The following is a 16,927-nucleotide window of genomic DNA, read 5'->3' on the forward strand; positions in this document are numbered from 1 at the left end:
GATTTCGTCCCAACGAAGTACGATCGCAATACCGGGGGGGAACATTTCAACGCCCCTACACTTGCATAATTGTATATAAGGCGTTAATGCACATCATTCGGGGGGATTTTGACGGACAGCCACACGGGGATACTTTCTTCGCCCGGAGAAGAAAGTCTTGAAAGCGGCGTGGATTGGGAGACTGGTGCGGCTTTAAAATGTCCCACCATGCACCGCGCTGTCCCAGTTCCGTTACAATGTATTTACAGCAGGAGCGGAGCCCGGGCGAGTCGCGGCGTCCGCAGCAGCGCACGGGCAGGGCTGTTCGCCTACTGGGAGCGACTTCGCCAGACAGCATCTCAAGAGCCGGACTTCGTCGACTGGGTTCAGTTTATTTTCCTTGGCTTTAGCGTACTCCTGGCTTTGTTGCACTGGGGTTGTCATCCCCCCACCCCCCCCCTGCTCCCCTGCTCTTGGGGTGGTGCGGTGAAGAAGTATGTAAGACTTGCAGATTTCATGCCAAAAGCGAAATCTCTTGCACTTCACTCCAGCCCAGCCAGAAAGCAAGTTTAACTACACCGAGTGAAAGATTTATTCTTCTTCAGAACGACCGGAGGAAGGTAAGAGGGGTTGTTTTCCGTTGTTTGTTTGGTTGTTCCATTACGATTGTTTTATTAAATCCATGTTGAAGTAGTTCCACGGAAACTATTTGTTAAAATAGTTAAGGGTATAACGTGTTGTCTGCGCTACTTGTATTTCCCCGGTATTTGCTATGTTGGATCAACGAGAAAGGTACATTCACTCAAGTTTTAGTAAGATGAAGTGTTTTCATAGTCCTGTAAATTATTAGATTTTTTTCTCCCCTCTCTGGTTTACTTTCCTGATCGGACTGAACTCGGAGTTGTGTTGCAATTAGACTTCCAACTTTGTTTACGCTGTCGCCAGTGCTGTGTAATGATTTTTTTCATCGTGTTTAATTCCACTCTGTAGTTCATTGCTCGTTTCAGGGCTCTTTATTGTGTCTGCACAAGTATGACTTAATAACATTTGTTTTAATTGATTTCTCGATATTTTACATGAGCCCGAAACAAACCTTATTAACCCCTTAACGATATTCTTTGGGCTGGTTGGCATAACTGGTTTTCTAACTGACCGTTCGGAGTGCTTGTGAAATCCAGTTAACACCGCCTGATTTAGAGGTAGTTTTTGCAATTCTGGGTGAATTACCTGTCGCTGCGCCGTGTGTTGTCAACAGGAGCAATCCGTATCTCATAATACACTGCATACTGCCAGCAAGCGATCAACCGAAGACGATAGCAGTAGGGTTTTGTGTGAAATTTAATAGGTAGCAAAATAAAACTAGCGAGTAGTAATAAAAATGATTTTCCCCCTTATGACTCCTTTTCTATTTGAAGTAAAGGAATATACCACCGCACCCCTGCAGTAATTTCACGGCGCGTTTTATTGCTTTTAAGTAAAAACTATCCCGCACTAGGGTACTTGAAGTTGGCGGGTCTAGTCTTTTTAATACTTCAACGTGCTGGTGCTGTTTCAGATAAATCGAGTTGTTGTTTTTTTTTAGCTCCGGTGGCCTTGGTTCAAATCTAGTTCAGCAGACTCGCTGTGTTGAGATCTTTTCCACCTTGTACTCATTTGCGAACATTAAGCCTTTGTGGTTTGGCAAAAACAAAGAAATCTCAGCATATAAAACGGCTGAGCAGAAGGAATTGTTCTCCCAAGCCTTGATAGAAGAGCATTAGCACAGCCACACCGAGGACACTGTGTGACTGGGTGTAATCAGTGCCATTTGTCTTGTCACCTTTCATTAGTATTTCACAAAGGTAAGCAAGCTGAGAAACGAGCACAAAACGTGAACGCCGTGAAGTGGAATAGTATTGGATATGACGATTGACACACCTTTTTTTAGTCCTCATGCGTGTAGCTCATTCAAGAGTACAGATGAGAAGGGAACACTTGCTATAGAAGAACCCTAGGCTTATCGTGTTAAACGTTTAAAGTGATTAAATCTGCTCTTTGGTTTCCTTTTCAGTTTGTAATCCAGTGTTTGGAAATACATTATAAACCCTTCATATGTGGTTTTGGAGTAAAGGTTGTAGTTTAATGACAAAAGGTGTCATTTAAACTGAACTGTTTAAGAAAACATGGTCGTTTTGCTACTAGTGTTGAGCCTGCAGAAGAATACTAAGTAACAATTGTGTCATTCTCTTTGTGTTTGATAGGATACAGAAAAACAAGACGGGGGGGATATTAGTGTAGCACACCACTGGAAGAGCATCTATTTAGCAAATAATTTATCAACAATGTTTTTTTTTTGTCCCCTGCTCCTTTTTGTACGTGCGAACAGTGCAGATGTGAATTTTTGGCTGGTGCTCTAAATGGGTTCATTGTGAGGTGCAGCACGAGCTGATTGACATCTTAACAAAAAAAAATCTTACTTCTGTAATAGCATTGGGGTTGGCACCAGCTGTACCGCTTTATTTCTGTTTAAGTAATGTGAAGTAAAAACAGTCCAACCCATCTGCATTAATAACTCCGCTAATCTCTGTGGATATTACTGTGGCAGGAGGGGGCATCAATAAAGAGAGAGTTATAATACCTACTCATGTTCAAGATTAGCGAAGCACCCCCCCACTCCCCCTAGCTGTGTGATAGTGTTGTGCTCTGACACATGTTCCTCAGCTGTTGTTGACTCCCTGGTGGCGAGACTTCAAAGGCGGACTGTAAATGAAAATCATGGCCAGAGAACAAAGGATGTAATATTCTGGTGTGTGGTGCCATCCAGATGTGAAAGTGTGCTTGGCCCTGGCGCTGGCGAGGAAGGGCCTGATGAGCGGTCTCGAGTGGCAACTCGAGGTGCTCCTCGGGGGGCCTTCACTGCGGCCCACTGGGACTCCGGGCGGGACAGGGCCGACGAATACACGCCGCGCGGCCGGGTCTCCGTGTTCCTGGCGCGTTTCGTTTTCCAGGTGCCGTTTGCGACAGCTGCAGCTCTGAAATGGAAAGATTTCGAGTGTGCGAGCAGTGCTAGTCAGACTGAATAACCTCACCTGTTGCGTTTTGATAGATGCAGCAGTTTCTCACTCCTCTGCCATGGACTGGGGCTGCTGGGGTACTGAGCGACGCCAGTGAGCGCAGTACCTCACTGGTGGTTGACGTGGGTCCCCTCTTCTCCTGTATACAAGGAGTTTGGGCATCCTTCGAGATGAAAAACACCATGTAAATTGAAGTATTTATTATTCTCTCTTCCCTAATTTATCCTGCAATTTCCACAACTCTGTGTAAAAGGGACAAAATCTTAATCCGACCAGTAGCTCTTTCATAAGTATAGTTGTGAACTCTTCCCATTAGTTTCACACATTCCGGTTGTGAAAAGTCTAGAGCTATTAATCAGAATCTGCAAGTCTACTTTTTTCGGTCTCCAACATGCAGATACTGTCTTGACGAGCTGCATCTCGTAGAATAGTATACACGAATATATAAAAAATAAAAGATCAGTTGTTAGACTGTGTCCTTATCAACTGGAATAACCAGTTTAATACTGCGGTCCTCTACTGGGTGTTTCTAAATGGAGTGCTTTATGTTTTTGCTGGGATGTTTGCTTTATGTTCCTAGGATTTGAATCGGCCCACATCAGAAAGGGCCCATGTTGCATTTAAACAAACAAATGTATATTTCTTGTTCACATAGAAAAGAAGCAATGTGTGGTTCTAGTACATCCTGAATTTGAGTTATTGAAACCTCTGTTTTTCTTTTTACTTTCAGAGGCTATGACATGACTAGTTTTAGTTTTACACCCATCCGAATATGTTTATGAAGGCAGGAATTGGACTGTATGCAAAAGGCTGTGTTTGGCTAAGTGAGGAGACCTGTCACAGCTAATGGAAATTTACGTGTCTCTCGCTGAGTAGTAACCTGTACAGATTTGAAATCAAAGGAAGGAATCAGCTGCAGGAAAGCAGTTGGTTCCACTATCAATAAGTTTGTGGAATGTGGTTCTTTCTTCTAGCGCGTTATTCTCATGGACGGTCATTATTAATCAAATCAAATCAAAGTTTTTTTATCAAATGCATAACAATACAGTGTGCAGCGGTAGTTGCTGGCAATGAAATGTCTTTTTCTGCGAACTCACAAAAAACAAGAATCGCAAGAATCACAAAAATCACAAAATTAAGGTTATGAAAATAAGGTTACCTAATAACTGATAATAATGTAATAGAAATTGAATAAAACTCAATATGAGTAGAGCTGCTATGTGTCCATGGTATATGCAATATATACAAGTAGTGCTGTTATGCTGAATACAGTGAAAACTGTGTGTCCATGTAGCCATTATGGGTGATTTGCTAAGGAGCTGCAGGTTGGCTATTTAGCAGTCTTATTGCCTGGAGGTAGAAGCTGTTCTGTAGTCTGCTGGACTTGGACCGAATGCTTCAGTACTGTTTACCAGACGGTAGGAGGGAAAACAGTTTGTGACTGGGGTTCTTGAGAATGGACCTGGCCTTTTTAAGACATCTAGCTGAGTAGATATCCTGGATGTTTGGTAGTTTAGGACATTATACATTAGTAAAATGTCACAGACAAAAGTTCTGAATCTGGGGCTTTAATACTGACATAAAATATAATCCTGCCCAAGTTAAATGTTAAAATTCTAAATATCCAATATCAGGCTACCTATAGTCAACTTCAAATCTAAACGTTTCGAACGCTGAGTCACACAAAACAGTGTTATGTGTAAAACTCTGTTGGTGAAGTGGAATGAAGTCCTTAATGTTGTAGTTTTCAGTGATCAAGAATTTTCTTCTTCCATAAAACCTATAGAAAATGCGAGCGATGTATCATCTTAACTTTTATGTCTAGATTAGAAGAAAGTTATTAAAAGTACACTAAAAAGAATTAATTGTGAAGTGCCACCGGTAGCTATACTTCATTTATTCTGTCTGATTACTGCTCATCCGTGAAATGAGTTATTTTGCATTAAATGAAGTTTAAGCTAGTTAAATTACCCATATGGGTTGCTCTTCTACAATCTTACATTCAGGGATTCTCCTTCACATAAACATAGGGTCACATAAAGTCGTTTTTGTTTTTGATTTGTTTTTCCCCCAGAAACTGCATCTCTATGGTTTGAGCTTGGATTTAGTTTCTATGACATCATTTAATTCAAGGAAATGCACTTTAACCAGCAAAATATTTTTTGTGGAAGATGAGATGATGTAATAAGCTCAAGGTACTCGTTACATGTTAAGCATTTTAAAGCACCGTTCTTTAGCTATTCATAGCTTTCATCTTTCCTGATTAAGTAATCTGTAATCCAGCAGAAAATAAACTTGACGACATGCGGGGGGGTTAAGAATTGCAGAGTGTTTCCATTGTTTAATCTTTTAAAAATGAATGCTCCATTAGAGATCCAGGACAGAGACACTGACATCTGTTGGCAAAAGTGCCACCGTTTCCTGTGGAATCGTGTGGTTGTCAGTTTTGATGTGTCAATCGGTTAGTTCCTGACTTCCAGGACAAAATAGTGGGAAATGTTTTGTTGTTTTGGGGATTGATCTGGGGCATCCTAAAGAGATTATCTAATTTAGGATTAAACTGGGATTTGAAGATGGGCATCCTGGATTGAAAGATGAGTAAATTAGGAGAGCCTCCCCACCCGGCTCTGTAATTTAAGGATGTGCAGTATGTCTTGACCCTGTGGCCTGTAGCGACAAACAGTAGGGTGTCTGAGGTTACAAACCTTTTTAATTCCGGCTCCTGTCTTCTAAATATATATCTGGGATTAACATATTTAAAGATCTAGGCCTTTCCATATCCTTACAGATTTCCGAAGTGTGCTATTTATTTGCATATCCTGGTGATCCAGAGGTGCAGCAGACAGAAACGGGGATGAAAAACCCTTCTGATTTTTCATCTGTGCTGAGTGAGTTAATGCTGCCGTTAGCAGTCTGCAGTGAATGATGGTGACATCGTGTCATGAAGAACAATGTTGCATCAAACTCTTATTTCTCTCTTATTTCCTTCAGCTGGATCTGAAGAGCTATTTTCAAATGTTATTCTCTTTAGGAAATGGAACTTTAAAAAGCAGCAGCAGCAGCAGCACAGATTCTTGTTTTTAAACTGGTACTTTTACCCATTACTCTCAAATAAGCAGCGATTTAAGCTTTAAAGGAATAAAAATGGTAAATGGGTCAGTCTTAAAACATTCTTGAGTTTAACTCCAGATTGTTAGAGAGTTTGAAGTAACTTTAGGTAGTCCAAAATCATGCTGAAGATGCTAATCAGTCTCAGTGAATCAAGCCCAACTTTGAAATGGCTTTATCTTTTCATAGATAACCTCCCAAATGGATCCAAAGACACAGGCTTGACTAGGTTGGAATGCACATCTCTGATGCTATCAGTACCTATAGAAACATGCATGAAGGGAGTTCCTTTGATATTTAGGGCTGTGGAATGTCTAAACGTGACAATGGACATTTTAACACCATTATTTGAGCAGTTTATCATCTTTTATTTCCCTGAGAAGCAGTTATGCCATCACCTCCTACAGCATTCCAGAGAGTCCTGCACCTTTACTACACCAGCTCCCTGGTAACTTGCTTCCATAGGAATTCAGGAGCTGCAGACTTGGAATGCTGATGCATCATTGAATTGGACTATTCTGTGTCACTTGTGCATAGTGTTGTGTGGAATGCTTTGGTTTTAGTTCAGTAGAACACAACTGTTTAAGGTTTGCATTTTTTAACATATTTTAGATTCAAGAGTCTGTTTGGGTTGGACTCTAGTACTGTCACCAATGTGAGGGATCATCAATTGTAAGAGCTTCCTAATGAGACCAGATTTATTTGGTTGAACTCCTAGAAATTCCATTTCACACTGTAGGTAAAGAACTTTTCAGTAGAACTACTGTGCTTTAAAAACAGTAATGATAGCAAAAGATAATATTGATGGTTTTGATTCCTGGTCGGTTAATTAAAAAAAGATGAGCTCTTTATAGTTTTGTTTTGAAAGAAATGTATTCTCCGGGACAGTGATGAATTATTCCAGCTCGCACTCTTACGCTGAGTTCAGAAACATTTTTCAATATTAATACACTCCTGACAGTAAAGGAGAAATGATTGTTTTATACCAGCACATCATCAGTATGCAGGCCAGCGAAGCAGACGGCATTATGTAATCTTTCACTTTTTTAACAGACCCTATTGTTTTATCTTGAAAAGAACAATAGCCGGTGTTAATCTTGGGGGACTGGATAAGTGATAAAGTTGGGGGCAATGCAGTGCCAGGTCTTTGTTGATTTCCTGTTAGATTCTTGTCTCAGGGAGACTTGAGTTGGCACAAGATAGTGCAAAAACAAATAAACATTCACTTTGTAAAACAGGATTGGTGTATTGAATCAAAGCACTTGCTTCAATACATCGTAATTGCATACAATGTTGGTGTTCTGTTTTTAAATTCATCGTATGAAATGTAGCACATAGAAAATGGTGAGTTATTCCAAGTAACATGTTTTCACATCCAGTAGGGATGAGGTCCACAGGCAAATAAGTATAGCCGTATACTTCTGTTTGTACTGATGATGCAGCTTATTTTGTGGTTAGTTTACAGTGAATTTGAATATATTGGTGAATGGGTTTGTTGTCAGTGGGTAGGATATGCATTATTTGTATGAGCTTTATCTGCGATGAGTATAAGTGAAATTAGAGTTGCCAGATGAACATGCTGACCATTTGTCTTAGTTTTACACAAAGCCACTTGAAGAAATGGATCGTAAAGACCTGGCGATCACCCTTGTATCAGGATCTCCCCTGCCTGGTGGCATGTTTGCAAGCTCGAAGTTCACTGTCTTAATGTAAGGGATTACGGAATGGTCCTAAACAGTGCTGAAGGTACCTGCAGATAGCAGGGCTAATTACTGCCTTCTCTTAGTATTTCATTGCAATATTCCCTTCTCCTTGCATTGTAACCTACTTGATCAACTGTGAATCAATAAGCACTTACTTCGTATAGTGTCAGGAAAATGCAAAGGTTTCACCCTGAAAAATCTCCCACAGTCCCCAGGAGGTTAATTCGGGAGATTCCTACTCTGACAAAAGCAGGTTCTTGGTGGGTTGCCTAAAAATCTGCATTTTGTTGTAATATGAAAAAAAAAACTGTCCAAGCTGAAGTGAGTACTACATGGTTTATGAATGAATCGGTTAATACAGAGTGTGATTTTTGTGTTTAAACTTGAGTTACTGAATGACTTGTCATTGTAGGCTTAACCTTCCCTTTTAATATCTTCCTTGACATTTAGGCATTGGAAATGTACTGTGTAATTCAGGTATATTACATGTTGCTTGCTGTGTTTTGTTTATTGTGTAGCTGAATATATTGAGAACATAAGAAGGAAAACGGTGCCTGTCCTGTAATTCAAGGGTACACCAGCAGTGCTCCAGTTTTGGAACACACAACGTTCTAGTTACTAAGTACAGAACTGTATCCACTACTCCATAATGCAGATCTTTCATTTATTTTATGCAGTGAATTATGAAGAAAGAATCATGCAAAAGCTGGAAGTACATTACTAAGTTCTCATTTTCTGATTTTATTTTTTCATTTCTAAAACCTTAAATGATTATCTATGAAAAGAGAGAAGTGCTCTAGATTCCAGTATACTGCACAGGTGATTTATAATCTGCTTGAAGGCCTTTCTCGCGATATGAGAAACTTTATACATCTGTTAGTAATTTTTGGAATGTTTTTTTTTCTCAGAAGTCACGTGTTTGACAGCTGTTGTTTGTAGATGTTGTATATCTTGGACCCTTTGTCACTTTTCTTGCTAAATGTTATTTTCCCCTAATGCACACTAAATATAATGGATTCCCTAATATCTGTCCAGCACTCTTGTTGATTACATTTGTTATGTTGCTTTTTTGTATGTTTTGTATAAAGTGGTTTTAGTTTTAATTTAGTTGTATTTTTCCTATTTTGCAGTAATCCTTAAAATATATTCTTTCATATAAGTCTGTGAGCCCCCATATTGTAGATTCTGCTAATTTGTTTAAACTCTTTTAATGTGTAAATGATCTTCATTGCATGTTTAATACATCAGTCATGGAAAATTGTTTTTCTTCTAATGCAGCTAATCAGGGGGGGAACACACATGTGCAGGTGTAAAGCAAGTCAGTTGGAGGTCAATATTTTATAATATGTCGTTGTTGTAAATGTCTGTAGATTTTATTTTACTTCTGTTTTTTGTTTGGTTTAATGTAAATATCATTACTTTCATTTGCTTTGGCAACACTGATTGTACCCATCGGTCATGCTAATAAAGCACCTTGAATTGAATTGATCAGTGTGATATTCTTAGCTGTAATATTTGTCAAGTACCCACATACCACGGTGTATACCTATCATTGTGGGGGGGATGTGGACTGGAGCAAATGTGGATTAAGAGCACACAGTTGCAGGAGTGAGCCACGCGGCACCCTGCCTGCTGCAGCTGAAGCTTGTCTTCTTCAATATGGTTGAGATGGAGACCGCACACAACACGCCCACAAACAGCGGTCACGACAGAGCTCAGCTACATCAGTCTCTGGTTAGGACTCTGGCTGGCCATCAGTTCCCAGAGGCCAGACAGGTTTCGTCTCTGTATGGTTAGTAAAGGGAAGACCAGGAAGGGGGGCAGCGGTTAAGAGAAGATCACTTTATTAGACCTGTACAATTTCTTGTATTAGGAATCTGTCTTTTCACAGACCCCAGCTTGCTCTCCATGAGACACAGATAGGGAAAGAGCTTGGGGTCAGAGCGCAGGGTCTGCCATTTATACGGTGCCCCAATTTATAACTGGGGTTAAGGGCCTTACTCAGGGGCCAAACAGAGTAGGATTTCTCTTCCCGGGGATTCGAACCTGCAACCTTCCAGCCACAGAGCCACCACATCACCCCCTTTTTTTTAGGTTTGCTCTCCTCACTGGGTTAGCTCTGATGGTAAGGAGCTCCGGTCTTGCCCCCTGGTTAGTATGGAGTAGTAGCTCTCAGATGGCAGCTGTACCAGTTACCACTAGGCTGGACAAAAGGTTTTCCGTTGGTGAACTGGAAGACTTGGGGAAAATGTAATGGCACACCTGCTGCTGTGTCAGGTGTGTGGGTAAGAGTTACATTTAACTTCCCTGGCCTAACAGGATCAGTTGTCTTAAAGGGGAATTGCAATGCTATGTTCATATTTTGGGGTCAGAAATATGATGAGTGCATTTCAAACTGCGGTAAAAGAAAAATGTACACAATAACCTGTAAAGATTCCAATTTACATCACAAAATAGAGAACATTTCCAGGTATGCGCAGTGCTACGTTCTGCGATTCAGAATAAGGCAACGAAGAGTCCAGTGATGAGTGCAACCCTATGACATTGTAAACAAGCAGGCCTGTAAATGCATCTCTTTTAATCCAAGGGCAATATTGTTTTCTGTTTTGAGACGGTTCAGCTGACATATTCTACTTATTTGTTAACTCTGCATGCAGATCACGTTCGAACATTTCTGCGGTGAAAATTCTGATATACAACCTGTATTTATTCGTGTTACATTAGTCATTACGGGGACTTGATCAGGAAGGGCTGTATCACATCGCATTTTGTGGGATCTCCAATGCGATGCGTTGCAAAACATGGCGACTTGCAGTGCTCTCACAAAGTTGGCGATTGTGTGCTTAATTTAAAATTTGTAAATTCTATCCGTAATGTCAATTAATTTATTTTGTAACAGGGATTGAATAACTGGTCTGAGAAATTGAGACTGCAGTTAGTTCCCCTTTTAAGGTTTTGACTGTCACTACTAGTCTACTGGCGATTCTGAAGGTTAAATCGGTTGAAAATCCTAGAGGTAAAGCTGTTGATAATCCCAAAAGATGAATGAAGGTGAGGGAGGCAGTGTCCTGCAAAAAAGGTCATATATTTGGTTATTTAAAGATTGGGCTATTACCGATTCTACAGATAGTTCACCAAACTAACCTTGTCTCTCTATATGGTGAACAGTTATCTGGTTACAAACCCCAGAAGGGGCTTGAGTTGTCAGGGCATCCGGTCCCTATGGAGACGGAGGAAGGCAGAATGTTCCTTTGTTATGTAATTCTATTATATACAGTATGGCAGCTGTGAGGGTTCCCATGACTTGGAGGTCTGTGGGCAAGGGTTTGTGATCCAGCACTGGCCAAGCCCTTGGGTTTCACGGAAGTGGTGGCAAGGCAATGCTCCCTCGATCTCTTGCCTGGATAATGGATTCCTGGCCTGTCCTGGGAAGGCAAACACGGTTAACAATAATCCCACAGGGGCTAATAAGTGAACATCTGGTTGTGTAAGTGAAAGCGTCAGGTGGTTAACGGTTATAGACTGATGGTGCTGTATACAGGTCAAGTAATAGGATACAGGGTGACAGGTGACAGTTATAGTTAATGGTGGTGGGTGTGGTCTCTGGTTGGTTGTGATCTGATCATGTTGTAGTCTCCAGTTTGTGGTTCGATGGTTTACAGTTGTTGGGTTTGTAGTTATAACTCGCCGTAGGACCCTGTGAAGCTCAGGGTGTCTCCAAGGGCTGTGCGGTCCTGGAGTGAGCGTGGCTCTGGGTCGTGCTGACAAGGCTTCATGCTGCAGTCTCCTAGAGCAGCGAAACGGCGGGACCGAAGAAGGGAAACCCATCCGCTGGGCAGCTGAAACGCTCCAAGTTAAATTTGCATAGCTGGGAAACTGCGAGTCGCTGCTTGTGAGAGGCCACGGAAAGGGCAGCCATGGCACTCCCACTGGTAACGAGTGGGCAGGCAGTCACACACGCGTATGTGTTTAAATTGGCCAACTTTTTTTTCCTAAATGCGCATTTCTGAGTGTGTTCCAAGGTCTCTCAAGGTGAAGTCTTTGTTGAAAGTTCTTAAGTATTATTAAGCGGGTGGTAAAGTAGTTATTATTTCTCGGTTTACGTGATCGTTTTCTGAACCCTTGTCATTTGTCAGCATTTTCCTATTATGGAACAGGTATAGGTTAATTCCATGCTGAAATTAAGAGTCTCAACGTTTTGGCCTTGGAACCTTCTTAAGGTACACCGCAGCAAATGTTGTCTCTTTTCTTTTCGGCATGGAATAAACCTTTACCTGTTCCTTTGCAGCCTACACATGATGGTTATGCAGCTACAGTACCTACTTGAAGAATGTGCTGACGGAGGCCAGAGGTGATGTTTAATAACTCTGGCTCTCCCTAGTTCTGAAGACATTCTGGAGAGAAAAAGGAGTCATCCCTCACATTCTTAATGCAGGTCCTGAGCCGTGTCGAAGTACCAGTAAGTGAACAAGCACAGCATGTGAAAGGAAATGAGGAAACTGAGATATTGTGTAATGACATTGTGTTATTTTCCCTTTTTTTATTGTTTTTAGGGGGTAGCTGTTAGATTCGTAACACCCGAGCCATACACAGCTTGTATTTGATGCTAGGGAAAGGGCCTGTCGTGTTGATACGAGGAGGACATTGCTGCAGCTCCAGTGAATGTAAACTTACTGAAACATGAAACGAGAGCTTTTCAATGGAAACGTGTTCAAAGGTGGCCTCTGCTTTCTGTAGAAGTGCTGGAGGAGCAATAACAGGTGCTTGGGACTCTTGGCACTACATTGCATCCTTTCCTGTGAACAAAGGCATCAAAAAAACATTGTGCTTTAATACTCAAAAAATATTAATACTGAAAAGGGGGGATAGTCAGCCAGCGGACCAGCCTGATGTGTTTACTGCCCAAAATATTTTCTTTCAGTTCAAAATGTATATGCTTATATGCTCGTTACTTAAAGTACTATTTCGTTGATGTAATTATTAACATTTTAGGCAATGAACGAAATGGAACATTTAACCTTTGTTTAGGCTAGCAGGACGGCACCGAGCTGGGGGTTGTTGACTACAACTTCCAAACGAGCGGCGCACCAGACCGCGGTCATGATGAGATGAATCTAGTTAGTGAGCGAGCCTCCCCTGCCCCCTGCCTCAGTGTCTGTATGTCAGCATGCTCTCGTTTAGATACTGTAACAGCGCTCCCGGTTAGCAGCGTGCAGACTGACAGGCGGGAGACGACTCCACAGGCTCTCTTGACAGTTTTGTTGTCGGTTTCTATACAGTGGGGCGTGCTTATCATACAGGAAAATGCAGAGGAAGGTTTTCTGATTATTTTAGCTGATATACCATATGTTTTTGATTACGTTAGTTTCTTTCAGTTCATCAGTATTATTTGAATTAACTTAAAACCAATGCATCAGGACTTTAATGATCATATAAGGGAGGGTTACTCAATGTCTTTGAACCATAATGCAATATATTGTAGTAAATTAAGTGGCAGTTTAGGGGTGTTCTTTGTTATATGCAAATTTGGGTGTTTATGATGGTTCTCTGGACTGAACCCATGTACATGTCAGCCCTTCGGAACATACGGATGAAAGCTCAGATTGGAGTTATGTGATTAGGAGAGTAGCTCATTGGTCATGATGGGACCAGTGCACTTTTATATCAATAATTTAGTTTGTGGCATAGGTAGTAAAGTAGGGAAGTTTGCAAGTGGCACCAAAATAGGGCTAGCAAACAATAGAAGCTGCAAAGGGAAATTCAGAAAGATTTAGACGATAGTCAAGATTGCGTATTGCAAACGGACAATACAAAAGCAACTTCAAATATAAGATAGGGACCTTGGACCCTCAAGAACCTTTACAATGAAAAAGACTTTTGTGTTTATGTTGACAGATTAGTTACATCTCGTAAACAATGTAGGAAAGCAATTAAAAAGGCAAACAGAAATGAAGGATATATAATGAAAAGTGTAGAATTTAAACTGATGGATGTTAAGATTGCACAATTCACTAGATGGACTGCGATAGACTTTGATCACCATATTGCAATAAGCATATTACTTCTCTGGAATCAGTCCAAAGATGAAAAAACCAGATCGATTCCCAGTCTTAAAGGAATCTCATACACTGGCAGGATAAGGGAGCTGAGCCCTTTTCATCTTGGCCTGAGATGGCTACAGGGAGGCCTGATTCAGGTGTTCAAAATCCTCAGAGGTACGGACAAAGTGAACTGAGTGGACTTCTCCAGGATCAGTACTCTGCAGTAGAGCACACAAGTGGGAACTATAGGGAAGTCAGTTTAAAACTGAGAACTGATCACATGTTTTTTTTCCTCGGAGGATTGAGGGAGTGTGGAACGAGTTACCGAATCCAATACCCTCCTCCTCCCTCTTTCAGGAAGATATTTTCAGTGTAAATAGCTACTAAGAAACAAACTGGTGGGTTGTGCCAAATGGCCTTCTTGTTTGTAACCTTTCTTAGATTATTATAGTTGGAGTGTTTTCAAATATAATATTGAAGATCTGACAGCATCTCCCAATAAGTTCCATTGGTACCGCAAGATTGTAATGTTCATTTCTGTTAAGGGTTGATTAAGTCCATACTTAAGAAGCTAAAATAAGATTTAAGCATATTGGCAGCATGCCTGGATGTTAGATGAAGTCTGTTTTTTCTTGATACTGAGTAAACAGTGCTGGGTTTTGTAGGCTCTTATGAGAGTAGAAGGACATTGACAGGAGTTTTGACCCCTGCAAGCTTATTGCTTATGTTTCTGTTTCATGAGGACTGAATTTATGATCCTCAGACTTTTAAAATATGTTTTATTATGATTAAGTCATTTTAAAATGCTCTCCACCTTCCTTGTTACATGCAGGAGATTCACTTATTCCATGTTAATATAGTTACACTGCAGTGTGGCAGGTGGCCTCAAAGTATGTTGTGATTCTCTGTGGAGCAAGACAATCCTTTTCTAGTGCGTTCAACACTGTGTCCTTGAGAGTGTCCTTCAACTGTATGCAGTCCACATGAGTGCACTATACCTTGAGCACAGAAATCGAAATGGGGAAAAATATAGATTTTGCAAAAAGTGCAAATATTATATATTTATGTTTACAAAATGATGTGTAGTATATCCACAGACTGACGGCAAGTTGGCACAGTAATTAGCATTGCTACCTTACAGCATTGGGTACCGTGACCCAATTCCTCAGACAGTATGTGTGTGGATTTCCCATGTCCTCTCAGTGTTCATGTGAGTTTCCTCCAGGTGCTCCAGTTTCCTCCCACAGCCCCAAAACATTCTGGTGTGGTAGCTGGCTTCTGTAAAATTCGCCTCAGTGTGTGTGTGTGTGTCTTCAAAGGTGATGAACTGGCGTCCTGTCCAGGATGTGTCCTGCCTTGCACCTAGTGCTTTCCAGGATAGGCTCTGGGCCATCATGACTCTGAAATGGATTATCGCTTCTTGAACGTGATATTCATGATAAAATCTACAGATTGATTGTCTTGCTCTTTATATCACTCCTGTGACTGTTTAATAAAACTGTTAGTGATAAAACAAAGTATAATACCTATGCTTTCTGGTATAATCTCTGGTTCTGCTACCATTGCTGTCTCCTCCTATTACAAAGTGTTACAAAAATGTAAAAATACTGTATAAAGATATCGGCGAGTAAAAGTCATGATGAATTCTCATGTTGCTGTGTGCCACTAGCGAACTCCCCTTCAGTCAGAGAGGAATGTGTGTATTTCAGAGTAATGCTGTACCTTGAACCACACAGCCTATGAGCTCATTAGTTTCTCACAGTTAATGCAAGGGACTTCTGTGTAGATCCCCACCCCCCTGTGGGTTTTACTTGAGAAGTCTGCAAAACATTAACTGTAGGAGTGTAAAGGACTTCCACCATAAATCAGCTACCTTCTACAGCAAGTGTGTCTCTGACTCTCGGCCTCACCCGGTCTCCTGATATGCTGTGCTTAAGGGCACATCAGCTGGAACCTTTTAATGCAGTTGTTCATTTCCTGGAAGTGTTGTGATTTTTCCTTCATGACTCACAGATCAAGGGAGTACAGCAGAGTGTCGGGAATCCTCCTGATTCAGATTTGGGAAGGCCGTGTTTTGGGTTTTTTTTGCCACCAGAAAGTGAGCAAGAAAAAAAGGTTTTCATAGTTGGATTTCCCTTTCCTGAAGTGTGCTTGGGACAGAAAGCATTTGAAGTCGAATTTTAAGCACAGTGTGTTGCTGCTGTCACTTATTTTCAGGCTCACTGGGGTTAAAGGTTTCAAAACATATTGTTGCCTCTGAAACCTTTCTGGCAGAAGGGAATTTGATGCAAATACCCGCCAGATGGTACTTAAAGGCAGCAGAACCACCTGTAGGTCAGAAGGCTATTTATTTTAATCCCCATCCTGGGCTGATTATCTCTCTTGTGTAGTGTGCAGCTCTAAGGCAGGAGAATACAGAGCGCAATTCACTTTTCCAAACAGTATTTATTTCATCCAAGAGGAGTCCCCCTGAGATCATGTTTCAGTTTTGTAATGCTATTTAATGATGGCAGATTCAGTTTTAATGAGATATGGTTATTTGTTTTCGTGAATGGGCTAAACATGCAGACATGCCTGCAGCTTGGATTAAATTAAAATCTCAGCAGCTGCTAATTGTAAACCTGACTCTGCACTGTGCTAACACAAGATCTTCTGTCAAATACAGAGCCGCCACTCCAGACAAGTGAAGTTCTGATTTAATAAATATTTAAATGGGTTGTAGTCAGTAAAACACTCACAATATGGCTGTTGCACATTTTCAAAAGATTAGCGATTTGTCATTCTAAATCATAAAGGATATTGAATGGAAAAGGAAGTTAATTTGACTATAGGAGATCTTGTATCATGTACATTTGAAAGTGTCTAGTTAAGAACAACTGATGTTGATCAACTGAAATTTTAATTAAGAGTTCCTACTTGTAACTAGCTCCAGCAATTAAATTACATACCTGAAGTACATTAAGTACAGTATTCGCTAAAATATCTTAATTTGACAAGTAATTCGCGGTTGTCAGATCAGATCTGTTTCCTAAAACCTGTAGCA

The 16,927-nt window shown here is 40.9% G+C and overlaps 1 protein-coding gene across 1 annotated transcript in view; it reads left to right on the forward strand.

Moving 5' to 3' along the window:
* The first annotated feature begins 209 nt into the window (after positions 1-209).
* rassf8b (Ras association domain family member 8b) overlaps positions 210-16,927 on the forward strand; it is a 60,777-nt gene continuing 44,059 nt past the window's right edge. Inside the window, exon 1 of the mRNA XM_006633154.3 lies at positions 210-599. The gene's annotated coding sequence lies outside the window, so the exon portion shown is untranslated. The remainder of the gene's footprint in view (positions 600-16,927) is intronic.

The sequence above is a fragment of the Lepisosteus oculatus genome, chromosome 7, assembly GCF_040954835.1.
Source record: "Lepisosteus oculatus isolate fLepOcu1 chromosome 7, fLepOcu1.hap2, whole genome shotgun sequence".
Classification (NCBI taxonomy): Eukaryota; Metazoa; Chordata; class Actinopteri; order Semionotiformes; family Lepisosteidae; genus Lepisosteus; species Lepisosteus oculatus.